General features: G+C 44.7%; 1 protein-coding gene across 2 annotated transcripts in view; it reads right to left on the bottom strand.

Moving 5' to 3' along the window:
- Positions 1-19,781, bottom strand: part of BASP1 (brain abundant membrane attached signal protein 1) — a 54,558-nt gene extending 34,777 nt beyond the window's left edge. The window contains exon 1 of one of the 2 annotated variants that reach the window (XM_032861899.1): positions 19,660-19,781. The gene's annotated coding sequence lies outside the window, so the exon portion shown is untranslated. Of the gene's footprint in view, positions 1-18,852; positions 19,069-19,659 lie in introns of those variants that run through there. The other variant, XM_032861898.1, reaches the window with a different exon arrangement.
- Positions 19,782-22,943: the final 3,162 nt, after the last annotated feature.

The raw sequence follows: 22,943 nt of genomic DNA, 5'->3' as shown, positions 1-22,943 counted from the left end.
GAAACCCCTGACCACAGAGCATCAAATGCTCCACACAGAATATTAAAGGTTTCGGCACAGGGTTCTGAAGCTTGACGTGCATCTCCATTAACACTTAACTACACGTTTCAGCAAATAAACATCAAATTATTCCCAAGATAAACACTGGTAGGTGTTAGTTGAAAGGGAGAGACGGGAGGCTCAAGCTTCTGCAGTTTCTTTGAAGTTTTATTTTGGTTTCAATAAAAACTTGGAAAGCCAGCTATGTAAACTGGGTTGGTTGAAAACAGCGACCACTCTTCCCGTGTAAGAAGGTTGAAATGACAAGAACCAAATGAATCTGCTAAGATTTTAAGGAGAAGGAAAAGTCCAGGGCTGTTCTTTTTAATTAAAAAAAAAAAAAAGGCAATTTCAATAAATAGAAAACAGAAGGGCTCCTAGACAACAGAGTAAGTAAATTCACACAAAATATTTCAAGTCAAAAACCAAATAAAGTGGCAATCGAAGTGCCAAGCTGAAAAGACAATAATTCCCCCCAAATAAGCATTTACGGAATTACATAGCCTTCTCTCTCTCTCTCTCTCTCTCTCTCTCTCTCACACACACACACACACACACACACCCTACCCTGACTTGAGAAAGCAGCATCAGGGAACACCTAGCAAGAGTCAGGTGACAGAATCCTCATTCCCATGGGTCCATACCAGTAACGCCTGCAAGTTGAACCACAGACTTCAGCAGTTTTCCTTCTCCAAAATGAAAACTATCCAAGTCACTAAGGTTAAGGACTATGTAGTCTGTCTTTTACTTCAGAAAAGCATTCCAGATGAGCTCAAATGAAGGTTCCTCATGTCCCTAATCAGATAACCCTATCAGTCCTTCAGTCTTTGTTTCAACACTTTCATGAAGAATCCTTGAGTGTTTCTGAAGTATGGCTGGGGGATTCCATGAACAAGCTTTCAAGTTCTACAGAAAAATCCCAGCCTTTGAAAATTTCAGGGGAATTACACAATAACACACCAGCTTTTTGGATATACAGAGCTGTGATGTATTCATATCAAGACTGCCTGTTAGCAATTTTTTTCTTAAAATATCAACCTAATGGGAGGTGTGCGTTAATCGTATTTGAACTACTCAGCCTCTAGATACCAGAATCTGTGACTTCATATAAATCTTCAATTCCTAATACTAAAATATTTGTTTTTTCTTAAACAGATTTTTAAGCTGAACCTATAAGACACACTTTCAGAATATATTCAGCAGCCACTTAACAATTTAGGACAGAACGTTAACACAAAAGAACAACTGATTTCTTATTTACCAGCCGGGAAATGAGCTCTCTGAATGATGTGCCCAAGATCACCACCAATGTATACACTAATCCTGTAGTAAGAAGTCACTTTTGCTTTTCTCCCTGAAAGGTGGAATAACCTCAAGGATTAATACACTGATTCACATTGAGGAATTACTCTGGGCCACCTAGTACCTGAAGTTCTAGGAAAACCGCACTGAAGCAGACAGGGTTCCCGTGACAAGTGATCACTGGTCAAGGAGCCATTACAGATGGCAGGTAGTACAAATCAGACGTGAAGCTTAAGGCCAGAGGCAGATTAAGAGACTGGCTATCAACCCTGCCCTAACTTTGTTGAGATTAAAAAGAAAAAAAAAAAAAAAATCACATTCGAGAGTCTCAGCTACTTCTGTGAACTTTTTGCAATTTAGGAGTCCAGAGAAACCAGCACTTTTGGGCAAAAGGGACTATACATGGAGGGAAATAGAATTCCTGTTAACAAAATATTAAGGGAAAAATGATCTGTTGCCCTCCCTAGCACTACAAACTTACCCAATTCATGAAGAAGCTCTACATGTTTTCTCTGTTCAGAGATACCCCTTTGCATCGTAGGTGATGTGTAATTTCAGAGTCGTTTCCATGCACCCCCAATTTGTGTTCTTAGGGGTTAGATCGCTCTCCAGAATAAAGGACAAACACCAATTACACCTTAGATTCAGTAAGTCAGCTTCCCTGGAGTAATGATTTGAAGGATCCCGCACACCGCCGTGAGCTTTCCCTAGAATCTTCTGGAGGGAGCAACAGTAATTCTTCCCTCAGTCTCTCCAGCCGAGTACCCGGCCAGTGCGGTTAGACTGACAGGACAGAGTGCCCGCTGGGGACATTGCCCCAAGAGGTCCTTCAGGCACTGCAGGGTAAGGACACAAAGTATATTCTTACTGTGTTTTAATTACTAACTTTTTGGAAGGTTCTTCCTTCCATTTCTAATCCTTAGAATACTTTGTTTTGGATCGAAATGTAGGATACAAAAATGTCTTTTCTATCTTTAGAAAATTAAGACCTTTAAATGAAACAAAATCAATCCTGAATTCCACACACTCAAAGTGATATTCACAGAAAACTCAACAATTGTCAACTGAACTTGGTGTATCTCACATGGCTCAGTCTAGTGAAAGAGGTGGGTCCAGGGACACACGGTAGAAAAGAGAAAAAGTAGAATCAACGACTGTCCCATGTATCTAGAGACCAACACTTGTCTCACGGTAATTACTGGTGTGCTCGTTTGCCTTCCCCAGCTCTAAGCTCCTTAAAGGAAGGAAACCGGTCTTTGCATCTCCCAGCTCATTCAATAAACAAACAGTAATTCTGCAATAGTTGAATGTGGTTTGTATTTTCCCATGTTGCCTTTAACAGCAGATGAATCCCACATCGGTTGCTCATTTGAAGGGCTTTTAAGAAGCTTGGTCTCCACACTGATCTTTAAATAAAGGATACATTCATCACAAAAACAGTATTTGTATCTTTTAACTATATATATATGTGTATATATATATGTATGTGTACATACATTATATATATATATATATATATTTTACTTATGGCTGCAAATGTGTCAGTGTACATCACGTGCATCGACCCCCAAAAACATGTTTACAAAGCAGAAACAGAGGGAGGGGAAGTATGTGCCCACGACAGCCGAAGACTGAGGCCCACATGAATTCCCCGGAGTTCAAAGACGACCAAATCTAAATACTGCTTGGGCTTTCCAAATGCAAGTCCCATCACCGGGATCAAGGAAAAATAAAGGATGGAAATACCATCTAGGAAACTGCTTGGAAATACACATCAGCCAGTTTGTGTCAGGAATTCCTGCCCAACCACGGACACCACGTCGTTCCAGCTAATGGCATCTTCTGAGCACCTAACCTGCAATGCGGCCAAGGGTTCCAAACAGAACGTGGAGTCAGGGGGACTAAATAGTGCCCAAGATAAAAAATTAACTACAGAGAGTGACCACTGCCCTTTCTATTCCACTACCCAGTTTAAATCTAACTGGCTTGACCTTAAGGATGAGACCACCTTCAGCTGTGCTCTCCCTTTTCCTGATGGTTAGCTCCTCTTGATGGAGGCAGAAGTGCCCTTCTAGATGGCAAGCTGAGGGGCATTAGGGGAAGGAGGTGACAGGTGCAGAGAATGCCACTGGCTAATCCATAAACTGAACTTCTTTAAAATGAGACCACTTAAAGACGATGTATTGATTTAATAGTATTAGTAGCAAGTGTGCAGGGTATAAATCATGTAGAGGGTCTCACACTCCATTCTCAGCTCACAAATGCAGGCAATGAAGACTGTGATCATCTCAACTACAACCTTTACTACGTAAAAAGAAACCTGTTACAGGAAGAATTTTGCAAATGGAAGATCAATATCCAGAAACATTTTAGGATGAGTAAATTATTACTGTCAGATACAAGTTTACCGAAATCCTGCATTATTATTTCTTAAAGATTGATTTGAAAATTCATTTTATATCGATGTAAAAAACTACCAACTTTTTTTTATTTAATAAGAATCCCATCAATACAAGACTCAGCTTTAGGAAACTGGGCACAGATCCGTGAGAGATCTCAGAGTTGACGGTACTTATTGCTCTAATCATCTTAGTTTCAACTAAACACAGTGCTCCGGGAGGAGGCAATGACAGTTGAATGCTGACCATCAAGGAGAGTACGAAAATGAGGAGGGGAAGGGGGAATCACAAATGCTTTCTTAATTGTGTACTCCCCACCCCCTAAAGGAAACACTATGATGTTTGCTAAAGGTTCATTACCAGCTGGTTCCTGGACTTGAAGCCAAAACAAGGAACATGAAATCCGCCTTATTTGTACAGAATGATTGATGCCAAGTGGCCAAAGGAAACATGCCCTTCTGTGGATTCAGCCCTTCCCTCGACCACGGGTTCTGAGCCAGAAACTGACATCCGGGGAGGCATGAAGCAAGCTTCCAGCTTGGAGGATGTGCAAGTTAAGAGTAAGTGGTTACAGCACAGATCAGGGCTGAATTCACTTTTACTTTATTATGATCAACTAAGGTGTGAAGATGTAAAACCACACGCCATCTGGGAGGCCTAACACGCCCAACTTCACAGAGGCTGTTAGGTAATGCACTGGTTAAGGTGTTCAGTCCTGACTGATCCAGTGTGAACTATAATTCCATCTAGGAACTTGGAGCAAAGGATGAGGAATGTACCTGTAATCAGCCCCAGCTTTCACTCACGGTGCTGTACTTCCAAAAAGATTCCACAGTGTAACAGTGCTTTTTTTCTCTCAAATAATACAGTTTCATTCTTCCTTGGAGACCCTACCTAGGGAGGAGGCTTACATGGCATAAGCCATTAGTACCAATTATTCGTAATGTCTCAGGGCTTTAGAACAATTACTACTGAAGTTACTGCCTGGAAACAGGATAATTACACTAATTGGAGTTCATCAGATATTCATCTTCCTAGTAAGCACAACAGATGAGGTGACATTTAGTGTCCATAAATGGAAGCCCTTTCTGCGGCCAAAGGTGATTTTCAGAAGAAAGATAATGTACGGTAGGCAACCTCGTACACTGCACAAACATGGAGCGCCTGGCAACAGAACTGTCCTAGAACACTGTTATGGGTCAATAAAACCAACACATTCCTGCCTTCTGGTCTCTTCATCCAGAGGAGTGGAGATATTCAATAATCACATCGGTTTCCATCAATGCAAGAACAAAAACACCAAGTGCTACAAGAGATGTGGGGACAGGCAGGGGAGGCATCTCTGAAAAAGCGGCATTTCACTGAAGAATACTTGGACAGCGGGAAAAGAATATTCCAGGCAGAAGAGAGTAGGCAAGAGGCAGCATGCAGCACAGGGGGAACCACGTGGGGGGCCATATGGCTAAGAACAGAGGGTGGATGAGAAGCATGAGGGAGTCTGAAGAGGAAACTAGAAGATAAATGTGCGGGAACTTGTAGATCAGCAAGGATTTTTATAGTTTATTCTAAGTGGACCAGAAAGTCATGATATAAAGTCTTCAGCAGAGGGATGCCATGTTCAGATATAGACGAGTTATGCGGGCAGTAATCAAGGGGAGAGGAAGAGAAGCTTCTGCGAGGTTCACGGCGTAAGAGTAGAGGCTACTGAACAGACGGAGAGACAATGACAAGGTGGATGGACTTCAGAGCTTTGTTACCAGGAAGAGCCCAGTCAGTGTTCAGGAATGAGAGGAAGAGGGACCGGCCAAGAATGAGCGCTAAACTGCGGACCACGGACATCTGCTTGGAAAGAGACGCTGCATAAATTAAAGAGTTAAAATTAAAAATTCTACTACTTATGGCACATTTTATGCAGAAAGTAATCTACCACTTCTAAGCTTTTAAAAAGAAACTAAACAGCACCAACTTTCAATTATTTTAGGGCCTGTGGTTTATCCAGTCTGATAAAACGGAATTATTATATTCAATTTCATGGTGGATTAATGAGGTAATATTTTTATTGCTGTAGTTAACACAACATGACGTGACCTGAAATTTGAAACAGCCAAGCCAATGGCTGAATCATTCCAGAGGGCCCCTCAAACACGGCACATTGCTTTTGTAGAAAGAGTCTCTCCAAAGTGTGACATTAAGCAGAGCCAAAAACCCACATCCACATTTGTTGAGAATGTCCCTCCAAAAAATCCCATTAAGTATCACTACTTGTTTTACTGCTTGGAAAGACCCAAAATTTATTAGCCTTGATTTCAGCAGTCATCAAGACTTTGTATGATTCCTGACACTTCTTAACTTTCCACCTGCTAGAGTCCTACTGTATGGTAAACCTTTCATTATATCTCTACCCACTCCTCCCACACCTGCCTTTGTTAAAACCCCCATCTCCCATCATCTCCATCTATTAAAACCTGCTCCATGGTAAGATTGTGTGTGGTGAACCCCTACCTATAACCCTTGATGTTAGAAGAGGATTTTAAATTGGCCGATGCATCTGTTCAACTCTTTCGTGTACAGTAAGGTCTCTGCCACTGTCGCTCTTGGTAGGGGCTTTCTAAAGAGAGCCTTCCCCAAATAACTCCATCTTCATTTACTCAAGACTAGCTAGTTCTTTCTAGCTGTTCTAAGGAAATCTTTTTCTCACTCCCTTTGTTCACTCTCTTGTCGCATTTGGGTATATGGATATCCAAATGGGAAAGCCTTCGGGCAGAGGCAAAGAATCATGATACAAGGCTAGAGTGAAAACCAGGTCTCACCACACGTGAATGGTGACCGGTTGGTGGCAACTGCTTAGGGCACTGTGCTGAGGATTCATTCCAAGGCCTCTGGCATGGACCCAAGTCCATCATGCATACAACAGAGGGGACAGGATCTGCCTACACCCTTTGCCGTCCCCAGGACAATGATGCCACAGAAACATGACTTTCGAATCTTATACCAGGTTTGCCATTTTCCAGTGATGGGTCTCTTGGGGAGATTAACTTCTCTGCATCTCATGTCAAATGGAGGCTCTTATGTTTGCCCCCCACGGGTTGGTGAGGACCAAGCCAGGGCCTCAAGCACTATTGATTCTCTCCAATCTCCTCCTTGAGGGCAGGAACCGGTGAAGCAGCTTTCTGCATAGGACTTCCAAATGTTCCTCACTATGTCTTAATACCAAGCACGAGTTGTTACAGGTTGAGCTGTGTTTCCACACAGTCCATCCACTGAAGCCGTAACCTCCAGGACCTCAAGATGTGAATGTGTGTGGAGCCAAGGTCTCTAAACGGGTGAGGAAGCTAAAATGAGGCCATTGGGGTTGGTCTTCACCCAGTGGGACCGCTGTGCTTGGCAGAGACACAGGGATGGGTGTGTGCACCCCAATGCAGGAGGACCCAGCAAGAGGGCGGCCGTCTGCAAGCCAAGGAGAAGAGACTCTGGAAGAAACGAAATACACCGACACCTTGATCGTGTATCCCCAGCCTCCATAAACTGTGAGAAAAGCAATTTCTGTTGTTTAAGCCACGCAGCATGTGGTATTGCATAGTGGCAGCCAGAGGAGACCAAGACAGGAACAAAGCACTGGTGTCTCCTACAGTTCCCGTTATCACCTCTCCTGTCCCTTCCCTTCCTCTGTCACACGTCCTCCCTCCCCCAGACGGAGGGAGCAGTGGGGTTCCACTGACAAGGCGTCACTGACTCTTGACCTGCAACAATGTAGTTTTGCTTACTTTTTGTACTTACCAGAAATCCTGCCCACACACGGGGAATCCAGACACTTCTAGAAGCAGAAAAGGAATGGGTGTTCCCCTCTCTCCAGCCAGAAACATGGCTGCAAAATGACCTAACAAAAAAACTTCCAAGTACAGCCCCTTCCTTCTTTTCAGAACCATTTTATGCACCTCAGTATTTAACAAGGAATGCCACTGCACAAGTGCCCCCCCCCCCCCGTGCTCCCCGCAAGACAGGACTGCTTCCTTGGGTCGGGAGATCCTTCAACATGTTCTCAGAATCAGATTTAAATGGAACAATGAAAGCTTGCACAGTGCATTGCAACCACAGTGCATTGCAACATTCTAACACCTTCCTGTAAGCAGTTAGATGATTTCTCTACCAGGTACACTATGCAAACAAGTGCTTCCGTGCCAGGGTCTGCTGGGTTAGCCTCGCCACGTGCTGCTAAGACTACCAACTGTCTACATGCCCTAAAGAGGCTGGGTTGGGTTTGGTGGCATTTTCCACCTCTATCTCCCCCAGGCTATACCCTCTTCCAATACTAATCATGCCCAACTCCAAACTGCCTTCAGTTTTGGGTTTGTTTGGTTTTTTTTCCACTCCCCTTAGTGACATGAGTCACATTTTTTGCAGTATTATACCATTCTGGACTTCTCTGCCCTTTATCTGAGGTTCCCGGATACCTCACTATAGAAAGGAATGACAAAAGATTCTCCTTTGGTAGAATACCTAGCCGACGGCCATCAGGCCATCAATACAGGAAGGAGAACTGCGAACAGGAGGCCTTGGCTTAGAGAAGGCAAGTTAAAGGGGAACATGAGTTCATCAGTCCTAATTTGCCAACTGCTCCCTGTAACCACTACCTGCTCTCCTGAGCATCCTAGGATGTGTTGCTGGAAGCAAGGATACAGTCAGCGACTGTGCTAGTATGGACCGCACTCAAGTTCGATGTCTAACAAAGTGGTACTTTATAAAGCAGAAGGGCTAACGGACAGGGTTGTTTGGATGTGGGGGAGGAAAGTGAAGACAATGAACACTCAGATTCACTTTTACAAAAATTCATTTTGTAATATTCCCTGCGCTCAGAGTTGGCAGAAAGTTAAACAGGAGATCTTCTTTCCCACCGTGTTTATTCCACTGAAAACGACCGCTCTTACCTTAGTGAAATCATGTTAGAATTCCATTGTGCAGTTACTTCTCTCTGCCTTGGGGCCAGCTGGGGTCTCCCAGGATGACCTCCCCCCCAAGAGACTGTAGTGCAGGTGAAATAAAGCTCAACTCTCTGGATGGCAGAAACAAAACCAGTTGGAACAGAAAAGGCGGAGGGGAATGGAATGAGCTATTAATGTTTTTGTCTCTTGCGCTAAAGAAACCTTCAGGGTGGCTTTTCGATCATTAGTCAACCCCTGCGTTGGAGGAGGGAGAAGAGAAACGTTCAGATGGTAGTCACATGAAGAAACACTTAACCTGAGAAAACATTATTAATCTTGTATTAACCACCTTGTGAAGAACAGTGTTACAAACACCTGTTACTATTTGTCTGAAAGCCAAGCACAGGAAATTCTAGAACCGGGTGGGTTTCCAAAGTCCAGTTGGGTGAGCCCTGGGAATTCAAGGCTTAAGGTCTGGACAAAGGATTACCAGGGCTACCGAGGAAATCTGAGCGCAGTCTAACAAACCTCCCTGTCAACAGGGCGTTACTCGTTACTCGCTGAGGTTGGGTGACCATGAGAAGCCCCCGGAGCTATTGTCACCACCAACTGTAGAGATTCTTTTTTCCTTAAGAAAATGAGTCATCCAGAGAAGATTCCAGACCACCTTATTTAATCATCTGAATGTCTTTAGTAAACGCCCACGTGATCACGTCTCCTTACCCTACCTCCTTGATGAAATGCAGGATAACGAAAGGCAGAAAGGTATCTCGCATCTTCCCGCCTACAGATCACTGATTTCTCTACATCTGCCTTTTCCAGAACCATCTCAAATATGCCCAAGGTGAATACAGATGCTGCTATTCGTACTCAACAGATGAGAACATCTGTAAAGGTCAAAGACAGCAAACATTTCTCCAGCCCCTACTGATTTCGACAAGCCCAGAGAAGCTGAGACAATACTCTAGAAGACCCAACACCTTCCTTCTATGTATCCTGAAGTAACGCGGATGTTCTTACAGTTACTAGATGGTTGCTGTTGTTTTCTCTTTTGATACAGTGTTTCCCCAATTAACTGGTGTTACTATTTAACTTGGCTATTCCATTAGTCTGTGTGGTAATGGTGTTTTGAACAGAGGTCAACAGGTAAGGGAAGTGGGTCTGTTCAAAATCGATTTGCCAAGCAATCCAGGAAACTTGTAATTCAGAAGCTCAACCAGCAAAGACTGGTCTCTAACGTCTGTTTCTTCGAGAACTTAAAAAAGAGGTTTTTCACTTGGATTTATGATAGGAGTGTATTTCTGACCCACGAAAACTGTAGTAATTAAAAGCATTATTAAAACTGTGAAGTCACTTCCATATTGCAGGTTTCCCTGGGAAGAACAGAAATTCATCAAAGCTTATTCTCCACTTACTGAAACATCTAAACAGATCACTTAAAATAGGAGATTAAAACGGTCTCTCATCAGAGGTAAACTTACCATGGTTTCTCCGAGTGCCAATGCACACAATTCACAAGGCTGACAGAAGTTTCAAATGCCTGATTATTAAGCTTTACAAAATGTTTGTAACAACTTAAGTACTTAAGTGCCATATTTTCATGGCTACTTCAGAACCTTGCAGCGCTTTCAAATCCTCTAGTCGGTCCAAATACTATAAATGGTAATTCTAAAGAAAAACAATTAAACCTGGTGTTTTATGCACCTCTCAAACCAGTAGGCCAGATAACACTAGTAATAAAAGCTGGTGTCCATCCTTTCTCCACAACACTGTACACTGGATCTGCCAAGAGCCTCTCTCAGCATCCCCAGCGAACAATTCTGGATTGTTCCACTCACTTTACAGCCCCCCCACCGACCAACCATGAGTCTAAAGCCAACTGGCTTTCTTTTCAACTGTGTACCCTCCCTCTGCAGCCCCCCAAGCCAGCACCACGGTTCATTTAAGGAGGGAAACAAAGATACTGACATCAAAATTTAGTTTTATTAGCCAAGTTATTTTAATGCATGCCATAAATGCTTTGGCCTATGAAGGAAGTCACGTGCCTATGACGCAAGAAGAAAAGAGAGATAAGCTAAAGAGGAAAGAGGGCATGCAGCTAGCAGAACAGCAGGGACTATCTGCAGACAAGTCCCATCAGTGGGTCCATCAAAGGCAGAAGAGATGGTTTCTGCAGAGGCGGGGAGAAGAGGACGGCAGGGACAGACACCCAGGATCAGGACTGGATTTTCAAAAAATGGTACCAGGGTACAAGCATGGCAAGAATTTAAGTTGCAGAAATTGAGTAAGAGTTTGACTCAATTCCACAGAAGGGAGGGGCAGCTGGAGGAAGGCTTTGTTGGGAAATAACCTGGTTTTCCACCGGCCACTAACCAGCTCATGAGACTTTGAGTAAGCCACCGACTTTTCTAAGATCCTTTTGAGCTCCAAAATAAGTGTCTGGGTCATGAGCTTTCAAACATTCTGTTAGGATGACACAAGTACTTACAAAAGGCTGAGGCTATAGCTAGGGCAGTAGTATTTAAACGCAGCCACCAAATTCCCCTAAATGAATCCTGCAGAGGCAAAATGAAATGGGTTCACAAAGTTGGGATTTAGTTTGTTTCTCTCATCAGGCAACGCTAGATACCTAGCAGGAAGGGGGGTCAAGTAGTATCTTGATTAGTATCTCAAGGGCAGAATTACAGGGAAGGCATTCAAGCACTTATTTCCCTCAGTGAAGGGTAATAAGGAAAGTGAAGGGGCCAACCAAAGCCACATCCATCAAAGAGTCCTTATTAGGAGCAGCCACCGCCACCATCGTCATCATCACCACCACCACGATGACCATCATCATCATCACCATCCAAGAAAAGGATGACTTAAGGATATTAGCTCATGTTCACTATGACAAGAAGCATTTCTAATCTACAGGTCACTTCATGTATTTAGTAACTAAATATTTATTCTGCATTGTATCTCTCCTAGATAAGTAATTCTTCACTGAAGAACTTAGGACAACTCTCTCTAAATCCATACTGAAAATGCCAAGATGTTAGAAGGTCACCCACTTTATCCCATGTCCATCTGACATAAGATAAAATGTCCAAGGCTTATGGAAAGTACAGTGTAGCACTGGAGAGAAGAGGAGGGCCCTCAGACATGGATTTGAATTCTAGCACTTTCTATTCGCTTTACAGTCTTACCTACATTATGGAGCCCTCCATTTTTTTATTTACTCCTGGGTAAAATTCATTTTACGGTTTGTTTCAGGGGCTCAAATTCAATTAGAGAATATGATATACAGGAAATATGAACAAATGTCCTACCTCATCCTTCAACTTCTCCAGATTAACAACAGCAAAAAAAACAAGCTTTCACTGAGGAAAACTTTAAAAGATACAACATCCATATCTAAAACCTTTCCAACAGTGAACACCTGACAGATGAGAAAATATAATTTCCCTAAGATTCAAAAAGCTGTTTTTAAAAAAACTATTTAGAAAATGATTTAACTAGGACACCTGGGTGGCTCAGTAGGTTAAAGTTCCTGCCTTTGGCTCAGGTCAGGCCCATCGGATTGTCTGCTCAGAAGGGAGCCTGCTTCTCCCTCTCCCTCTGCCCCCCACTACTCATTCTCCCTCTCAAAATCTTGAAAGAGGAAAGAAAGAAGGAAGGAAGGAAGGAAAGAAAGAAAGAGAGAGAGAGAGAGAGAAAGAAGGAAAGAAAGAGAGAAAGAAAATGATTTAACCAAAATGAAAATGACTTTACCTTCACCTAACAGCAAAACTCAGTGTCCAGGAGCACAAATACAAACCTCTTGGGCAGAGATCCCTGAATTAAATGGCTAAAAGGGACAAAGTGATTCCAGGCTCCACCAAACCCAACTTCCTTTCTGCTTTTTTAAGAAGCCAGGATGACAGGTCTCCATGATGGTAATTCCAAAAATTCTGTGACCAGGTAGGTGACAATACCTGTACCTTCCTGAATAATACACATTTTACTCTTGGCATGGGGTGGTAAGGATATGGCCAAGTGTAAACCACGTGTCCTCCAAATTTAAAATATCAAGACTGGTTTATGTCGATCTTTGTACTAATGACTAAAACACTCCTTTCAAATGCAAACAAGTACATCTTGTTCAGGACCCAACAAAATTCCTATTTCAAGGAATCTGAATGCATTATGTCTACTGCCCAGGTAGGTCATCCAGTGTTGCCCAGATCTCAACCTTATCAAAACAGTAAACCTTTCTCTGATACTCTTTCATTTTTTGCCCCATTTTAATAGCAGTTCAATATGGAGGGTGGGGTTGTCTTAATCGACCCAGTCTGAACTTTTGAAACTAGGCAACATATTCGAGGTATCATGGCTACACCTGGCGGGTTTTCCTAAACCACATACTTCTACGTTCTACCAACTTCTGTCCAAGACACCACCACAGACCTGTTTTTAGATGATGACCTCTTTGACAAGTATGTGAATAGCCAAAGACATAGAGAAAAGCTGGTTTGCTCACCACTTTATGGTGACTGTGCCTTACAAAGACATGCGGAATATGAGACAGTGTCCTAGGTGTTTGATGATTTCGCTTGATCCCTACAACAACCCGATATAGTGACCCCCATTTTACAGATTTTTGAGGGTTGAGGCACAGAGAAGTTAAGCAATTTACCCAAGGCCTCACAGTTAGTAAACAACCCAGTGAAGTCCAACTCTACCACACCCAGCCCTCCAAATCATGCTTTTCTAAGTATCATACTCCCCACACCATGTGCAAGCAATGGCTGAAATATATTTCAAAGAGAAGTTTAAGCAACAAACCAGAGAAACCCAGTCGCTTTGAAAATATGAAGAAAAAGTAATTCGAAAAAAGTTCATAAAATGTCTAAGTGATAAGGAGGAAATACTGTGCAAATGCTTTGCCTTCCCCACTAAATGCCTCTTTTCTATATTATCTTGAGATGTTTTCTTATGCCCTGGGCCCCTGGTGTGCACGCAGATGGTTTCTATTTCTAAATCTCCAAAGCTTTCAGGAATTTATTCCCAGACTCTGAAACCTGCTCAGTTGCAACCTCCCCTCACCAACAGCCTTAGCTAGTCAAAAAACTCTCTGCTTTCCTGTTTTTGTTCAAAAAAATCTACTGCCTTTGGAAAGCCCAATTCTTTAGGTTATTTAAATCCTCAGGTTGCGGAAGAAGGAAAATCCACCACAGGACTCTCTCTGCATCCGTGTCAGCTGATTTCTGACTTCCGGGGGGGACAAGAGAAAGCGGTTTAATCAGTATTGCTAAGGCTTGTGCCTTTTCAAAACTGCAATTTAACTATATCCTGGTAAGAACTGGATTCCATATGGTCATCTTCTACTTTCCATGTGGTTCACTGGACACTTACCTATATGTCTGTCTTAATAGTGATGGAGGAAACGGCATTCAACAGAAACCTTCCTTTGGCAGGCTGGGAGCATCTGTGGCTCTAGGACTACCCCCGTATTTTCCCAAAAGAATGTAAATGCCATCTCTCGAGTTACGTAAGCAGCCATGGGAAATTCATGAAGGTGGCTACCCTGGTTTCATTCAATCCACTTTTGGGCAAATTCCCATACAGTGTCTCATTAAATTTCAAATATGTACATGTATGAGAACAGTAGCTAGTAATTATGGTATTTGAGCATCTCTGAAACTGAAATATCTGATTTCCAACTGAATATGCTGAAACCCACAGGTCCTGACTAATCAGCATGGGACAAAACTACAGCTCAAGATACAGCAAAGAGTTAGTGATGGCAATCACACAACCATTGAAAATGCAGAGTAAGAAGTCAAGAAGCCTCTGAGAGCTAGCCATTGTGCTTAGGCACATTTTAGCCCTGTGTGTGGTCCTTATTACTGTGAGAAAATAAGAATTATTACCCCAACCGTACAACCAAAGTAAGTGAAATTCAGAGAGGCTTGAAGACATTTGCCCACAGTGGTTTAGTCACTGTCTTTAAGAGCTTTCAAACCCAACTCCTTTCCACTGTGCCTTAGGGAACCAATCCCAGATGCACCTTCTCAAAACACACTGAGTACTTTCTCTTTGGAAAAAAATAAAAAAAATTCTGGAATCGTCACACCTCAAAGCTGTTTCCTGATTATTTATCTACCATCATTAAGCCAAAGAGTAAAGTTCATGTTGCGTTGGGTTATCTGAAGTCTTAAGACACTAGAATAAATGGAAAGGACTGGGTGGGCTGAGAAAACTTGATGGAAGGCTAGATGCTGTGGCACCCACTTCCCAGAGAACAGCTTGCCTACATCCTCCATTTTCCCTCAGTCACCACCTGGCTTCCAGTCCACCAGCTAAAATGGTCACTGAGATGTCAACCTTTGATTAAGAAGGTGTAAAATGAGTAGGTATAATTCCACGTAAACTACAGGCCTAAGCAAATCAGAGTATTTCTTTCAACAGAATCAGACACCAAAAGCAATGGCTTCTGACACGATAGTTGGCAGGCCTTTTCCGGATTTTTTTTTTTTTTTCCAAAACAAAATTTTAAAAGAGATCAGAAAAATAAGACAGAACAATTTCATAAGTCCTTTATTTTGTAAGCATTGTTTATTACAGCTTTTCAAGTTCAGTGGCGTTTCACCTGAGTTTTTAAGCCTGTAAATGAACACCTTAATTTAAGATGTTTGAGGCAACCCGTATGTTTTACACTGCTAAAAACTGGAAATGAGCTTCTTAGGACACTCGCTACCTAGGCTCCCCCATTCACATACGTGTTTAGAGAGACCAAAAATTTATTATTTTCCAAAGACCAGTATGAAGCACTATAAAATACCAAAAATCATAAAATTCTACACCAACTAGTTTAGCTTATCATTAATAAGATTTTATTTTACCACGTATGTATGTATATATGTGTATATATAAGCATGTATATAACTCATACACCCATGTGCATTTATGTGGCACCTTAAAAAATGTTTGGATTTTTTAAGTTTTTACAAAACTACTGTGTATAACACGCAGACATCCATTTTTAGAGCATTTCACAGTGACCAAATCTCCTCCAAACCCAAGTTTCCCACACTTTGCTTATTTGACCATGGAATAAAAATGGTTTTTAAATTGTTCTTAATGTGAAATTTGTTTAAAAAAAACAAAAAAAAAAAACAAAACCCCACACACAAAACTAAAGAGGCAGACGACATCACATCTTAGACTAGAATATGATGTGTTCTGGTAAATCCAGTGAAATTGTAAAGATGCCTCCAACGACAGAGAGCCACAGTCCTTAGAGCTCTTCCATCGGACATTCAAATTAGGGTGGTCCAGCAGGAGAGAAGATTCTCTTCCATTCGCCATAATGAAAGCATGAGCACCAGTTAAAGACAAAAATGCCACTGTCCATATGCTTCTTGTTGGCACATTTTGTCAAAAGGCCCATTAGCTCCCTTTCTCCACCTGCTAAGGACTGCCAAAAAACTAAAGAGATAAAAGAATAAGGTAACTGATGTTTTTTTCAAATTCAGTTTAAAAATCAACTTGCTTAAAAACCCAAGACTCACTGAATTTGGAACATATTAGCATATATTTGCTATCCAAGTCCATCTATATTCCAACTTACTTCTCCCTCAAAAACATAATCTAAAGGGAAAAAAAAAGAAAAAAACTGCAGAAAAAAACTGCAGATAGCCCCCTGAACTGTAATAAGCTGCCCAATACTAAGGAACAGAGAGGTTACCAGCCAGCTCTCTTACCAAATATAGGCTCTGATACTCTGATATAGTAAATGTGATCAGTATCAATATCCCCTTATTAAAAGGAACAAAAGAGAGGACTTCCATTTGCCTGCTCCATGTCGTCCCACCAGGATGTACGGAGATTACTTAAACATAAAATTCTTAACGGGCCATTGCAAAAATACACTATTTAGCCGTTTTATATCCATAAATCACCTTCTGGATAGTAGACTAAAGTAGCCCCCAAAACCAAAAAGAAATCTAAATGGCCATAATCTGAATAATACACCATTTTTTTAAGAAAATTGACCATCAAAGGTATATGTATCATGGCTTCTGTTAGATGGTACAAAAAAAAAAGAAAGAAAGGAAAAAAGAAAGGGAAGCATTATGCATGCCATCAACCATCTTCACCCCATCAGCCCTGGTTGCCTTCTTCCTCCTTCCTCCCCTACCAATGATTTTCACCTCCATGGGGCTGGCCTTTTGGGATCCCTAGTGAAACAATGAGGCAGGAATCAAGAGGAAAAACAGGTAACCATTTTCTCTGTTCTGGGTTTTGTAGGCCATCTTGTTCCTATAAACGCCAAAATGTCTTAATTTCTCCCAAGCAGTGACACTAGAGGCAGACAGCCACTGTCAGTTTTGAAACCAATGTCCCTTGGTCAAAAGACCAGCAGCAAAAATCTGTCAAATGGTTAATTGATGCAAATCGAGGGCCACCATCACTGCAGTGCAGTAAGCTACAGAAAAAAAAAAAAAAAAAAGGACAATGAACAGTACTAGAAAGGAAAATTAAGTGTTCGGTCACAAAAATATTTAAGCCACAGTGTGCTCTCATCACCAAGGATCATCTTATTTTTTGTCAACTGAAATCACTAAGAAAGCAAAAGACGAAAGGTGACCTGGAAAAGAAGACACACACACAGAGGGAGAAAAAACTATTATTTGTGTCCAAGGATTTCACGCAACATTTAGGGCAAACGCCTTTGTTCCTCTGCTTCAGAAGGGAGTGGGTGGGTGGGTGATGGAGAGATCAGATGGGGCTGCCGGGGGGGGCCTCCACACCCTGCTCTCCGGCGCATGCGCGAGGCCAAGACAAAGGAATAGGTAATTACAGTCCCGATTCATTCATTTTGCCCGCAGTACTGAGATCTGTTACCCCTGGCTGTAATCCCGGGGAGGTGGATCCACACCCCTACAGCAAAACGACCCCCTCGACGCTACCTGTTCGGTTTTAACCTCCCGGTACATGTGCTCGCGGCCTCGCGGGAGACCGAGGTGTGTCAACCCCGTTCAAGGTCCTAGAAAAATGCACCCGCGAGCGCGGGGCTGATTTCGGCAGGGGGAAAATTACACAGGCACAGGCTGCCCACGGAGCTCGTTTCAAGGCGGAAATGTCTCTGGGGAAGCAGATCAGGACCCGGCCGAGCGTTCGATGAATATTCATGAAAAGAATGCGGTTAGTAGCCGCGCGTGGCGTGTGCGAACGGATCCAGGGATTCGCAATTTTTCTTTTTCGGGGGCGGGAGGCCGGAGGGAGGGCGTGGGGCGGGAGGCAGGCACCGGGCGTCGGGTTTCAGCGTTAGCGCTTTCGCCAAAACCTGCTAAACCCCAAACCTTCGCTCGCAGCGGGGCTGGGCCGTGGGGGCCGGCGCGCTGTCAGGTTCAAGCTCACACCCTCCCCGCCGGGGCCGCGAGGGGGGAGACGCCCAGCGCATCTCTGAACCCAGACCTCCATAAACCTCAGACACAGCCCACAGGTTAGTGGGAAAGCAAGGCGGCCACGTCCGAGGCTGCGGCTCTGCTCCGCTCAGATGGGCTTCGGGAGGCACGTCGTCGTGGGAACCTCGCGTTCCGTGGCCACCGCAGGCCGAGATGCAGGAGTCCCCCGGGTCAAGGAACCGCATTTGTGAAACCAAAGGGGCACCTCCCTCCTCCGGAGCACACCAGATCCCCGTATTCTCTCTCCCCCTTACTCCCGCCCCACCCCACCCCCACCCTCCATCTCCGGCAGCTGCGCCCCGCGCACCGAAGCGCTTTCTTCCGGGCTGTGAATGGTTGCGATGACAGATACGCTCCCTTCGGCCGCACAAAACCGTCTCTTCGGGACTCAGTGCGTTTAAAGGGTTTCGCATTCGACAATTTCCTCCGTAACGAGCAGCTTCCCTCCCGCTACCCACCCCCCAACTCCGTTTAGCAGACTCGCCACCCCCACACCCTTCCCACCCTGCGAGAGGCTGAAGCCACCCACCTCGGGGGGCCCCCATCCCCCCGAATCCCCGAAGTGCGGCAAGAACCTCGCGGAGGGTCCCCACATTGGGCGCCGTCTAATCGGGCCCGCAGCGCCCCACGCCCCCGGCCGCGGCGCGGAGAGAACAAAGGACCTCGAGGTGGGGCGGGGGCGCACGGATCCCCCCGGCTCCCGGCTCCCCGGGTCCGCGGGGGCGGCGGGGCCGGCGGGGCCGCCGGGGCGCGCCTCCTTACCGGCTCTGGGTGCCTGTGCCGCCCCTGGGTGAGCGCGGTGCCGCCGAGGGGCCCGGGTCGCAGGCGTCGTCCGGCCGGTGCCTGGCCGCAGGCGGAGGCTCTCTCCCCGGCTCGACGGCGGAGCCCGGAGCGAGGAGCGAGTTGGAGCGCTGCCGCCGCCGCCGTCGCCGCTGCCGCTACTGCCGCCGCCGCCGCCGCTGCAGCCTCTGCATTTCTCGCGCTCGCGCTCCCCCTCCCCTTCCTGCCCAGCGCCCTCCCCCGGCGCGTCCGCCCGCCCAGCCTCCCTCCTCCCGCGTACCCCGCCCGCCTCCCTCCTCTCCCCTCCCCTCCCCTCCCCTCCCCTCCCCTCCTCTCCCCTCCATCCCGGGCCCCGCCCGCCTCCCTTCAACTCCCCTCCATCCTGCTCCCCTCCTTGCGTCCCGGTGGTCCCCCTTTCCCCTTCCCCTCCCCTCCGTCCCCCGTCCCTCCTGCCGGTTCATCTGCCCTCCAGGAGGGCTTCCCACTCCCTCCCCACCTCCCTTCCCTCCCTCCCGTCCTGTCCTGTCCTTTCCCGCGCCCCCCCCCCCCCCCGCCACCGGCCCTGCGCCGTTTCCCCTCCCCCGCCGCGCCAGGGCTGTCTGTGGGCACTTGTCCCTTCTCTTTCTCTCCCTCTCAACCCCCCCTTTGGAATGGTTTGATAGGAAGTGCTCCGTCTCGCTCAGTCTTAAGGGGCTGCCTCGAGGTGATGAATGACGCCCCCTGCCACCTGCTACCCTTCGCAGCACCCCAATCCCGCTCGCGCGCCACGTCCGCCTGAGATTGCGATACCTGGACGGGCGGTGAGGGTGAGGGTGACCTGGTGGCTCCCCTCAGCCCATCAAGGCAGACGTCCTCGGGGTTGAGGGTGGCGGTTAATGGCAGGCAAGTCCGGGCGGCGCCCCGGCGGACCAGACGAGCGGGGCAGGCGGCTCCTTCGCACGCTGGGCTGAGGCTGGAGGTCTGCGGCTGGGGACTAGCGCGACCGCCGAGGTCCACCCTAGTGGGGCGGGCGGCGTCCCCCTGCAAGAATGCTCTCGGGACCTGGCGAGGAAGGAGAAAAGACAAGAGCCCGAGGAAAGGAACCGTCGGTGTTCTATGTGCTTTTAGAAGGGGCAACCAATCCCCGGGAAGACTGGGTTAGTGGAGGCAACCCTTCCAGAGCCGCCTAGAAGAGCTCAGGTTAAAGCCGTGGCCAACCAACTACGACGTGCCGGGTGGCTTCAGGCACTGCCAGTTTAACACCGGGACATAAAATAACCGTCAGGGTGGGGTCGTATGCCCACCCAGCTTATCTGTTGGCAAGAAGCAAATGCGAAAAATAACCTGACAACGCTTACAACCGCAGCTGTTTCATTAGACAAAAGCCAATTTTACCTTCCCGCAACCATCTGAACCTTTGGAACTTTTATTTGCGGCATTTTGGCGCCCCCTGGCTGTGCTTGGATTGCTTTCCTGTTTGCCAGCACCCCAGCAAAGAAAGCCGTGGAGTTGCCAGTCCTCCTTCAAGATGGGCCGCGCCCCTTACCTGTGCGTGGATTTGGGGGTAAGGTTGTCCTCCAGAATCAAGAAGACAAAATGCCACCATATTTAAAAGGCGAATTTGGCACTTGCCAAGGCAAGTGCGTCCGCATTCCATTTAGGAAAGGTAAGTCCATTTTCAATTAACGGGAAAAAACTTAACAGAACTTTACTAAATTTTAAATTAAGCAGAGTGCCAGTGTGAACCCAATACTTCAACTTTGCTAGAAGTTATGCAGGGGAAACACTAGATTTCGGGACTGAATGGATATTTACAGTTCATATATGACCACAGCAAATTAAACACGTGCAAGCTGGAAATGTTCACTTCTTAACCAAAAGTGGATTTTAAAAAATGGTGATTTTGTTTCTATATAGGTTTTTCCCCCCAAATTTTTTCCTTTCCTTTTTTTTTTTTTTGTACTATATTTATTTTTTTGCCACTTAAATGAAATAGCAAAGAAGTAAATATAGTACAAGAGCAGGGAAGAAAATTTCAACTAGGGTTGCCTCCAAAGCATTTTATATATTTCAATATTTACGCTCAATAATTTCATATGTTTAATATATGTCTCTCATTCTAGAACAGCATCTGTGAAGCTATGTGTCGGTTTTCTCAACCTCCTGTTTGGGGCCAGTAATTTTTTATTTTGGATGGGAGAGGGGAGGAGGGGGGACTGTCGTGGCTCTGTTGGATGCTTGCCTCACTGCTGGCCTCTAACCACTAGTTACCAGTAGTGAGTATACGTGCATGCACGGGCGCACATGCACACACACACACACACACACATAGACACACTACCATCACCACCACCACTAACATGACACAAGCTGGGACAGCCAAAAATGTCTCCAGATATTGCCACATGTCCCCTGGGAGGCAAAAAATCACTGCAGGTTGAAAACAGCTGGGCTGTAAAATTTTAGGTCATCCCGAGCAGGCCTCTAAGTTCTTACTTTACCAAATCAAACGAGCAGTTGCGATTTTATTAAAGCTCAAGACATATACTGAATGTATTTGTTAGGACATCTGAATGGTCATTTGATTAATATTCAGTTTTTAGCTCTGTGATCTTTCAGGTAATGACAGTCATCCACAAATTAGTAAATGTAAGTTCCTGTTGTGTTTGTGTGAGTGGCCTCTGAATGTTATCTTCTATTTTCCCTTAGTCCAATTTTTCAAAAAAAAAAAAATACAGAAAGAAATGTTTGTTACCTTCAGTGCTTCTGGTCAGATGTTCCTGATGGAGAAAACAAGCCTTTTAAAGGTGTGATCGGAAAACAGATCACAGGTTACTATAGAAATGGGAGGCAGAAGCTTACACCAGTGAGACTGTGTCTTGTCAATTTTCTCTCCCATCAGATCTAGTTGTCCTTTTAAAGGATTTTTTTTAAGGATTTCTTCTTTAATGAAACAATGATGTAATTGGTTGATAGTGCTATTAATCCCAGAATTTGTACACATGTATCACATGGTGACCGAAATGTTCCATCTCAATCCATACATAAAATCCAATATGGTGATGTTTTTAGTCTGATTTTTAGTCATTTTTCTAACGTCTTACATTATTAAGGTGCATGCCCTTGAAAAATTTTATAAACACATACTTAGGGAATTCATAAATAAGCATTTGAAGCTCTGGAGTTTAAAAGAAGTTAACATTAACCATTGTGGACATCACTAGCTGCTTAGATCCTAAACTAACGACTTGGATGGATACGTTCAAGGTGCAATTTATGACAAATTTAATTACCTGTTTGACATGACACTCATGAAAATAAAAACTGCTTTACTCTCCCAATGGAATGAATATATTTTTAATAAACAAACCTGTACTTTCTGGGTTGTAAAATGAATTCTATCGTCATTTTCAATTGCCTGAATGATTTGCTTCGGTGAAAGATAAGGTGCATTATGAAACTACTCATCCGAAAGAGAAGGTATCCAGTGACTACTGATTTTTCCTGAAAGATATGCCTAAGAATTGCTTGCAGTATAATGGATACATTGTCACCTAAATTACTAGTCAGTTTCCAAGAATTTCAGTTGTCTTCAGTTTTCCAAATTGTTATCCAGTGTGCAAGAGAGTAGGAGGTAGACCTCATCTTACCTCCAGACCTCGCCCACGGCTCCTGTCGCTGGACCTCTCACATCAGCCACCCAGGCCTGGCATCTTCCTCACTTCCCCTTCCTCTTCTCCTAAATAGTAAAAAGGATTAAGACCCCAAATAAAAGATAGGAACCAACATGAGTGAAACAGAAGCATGGTGACATACTGTCAATTGTATTACCCCTGCTACATTTGCTTGACGTCTTTCTGGCTAGCTCCTGTTCAAGGCCACTGTGGTCACCCAAGCCCTCCGAGACCCACACAGAGGATTTGATCAGTTCAGCTCTGTGCCTAAGGACTGGGTAGATAACGGAATCTCTGTAAATGCTCAAAGACCTGACCTACAAATTGCAAGTTTTATAAAGGCCAGACAGCCAATGTGACATACGAAATAGTACAACTTTGGTTCCCCTGAAATATATTTATGATTTTTAATCAAAGGAA

The sequence above is a fragment of the Lontra canadensis genome, unplaced genomic scaffold (assembly GCF_010015895.1).
Source record: "Lontra canadensis isolate GAN:19392208 unplaced genomic scaffold, GSC_riverotter_1.0 scaffold22, whole genome shotgun sequence".
In the NCBI taxonomy this organism is placed as follows: domain Eukaryota; kingdom Metazoa; phylum Chordata; class Mammalia; order Carnivora; family Mustelidae; genus Lontra; species Lontra canadensis.
The sequence above is the reverse complement of the archived record's forward strand: the minus strand, read 5'-3'. Positions and strand labels throughout refer to the sequence as shown.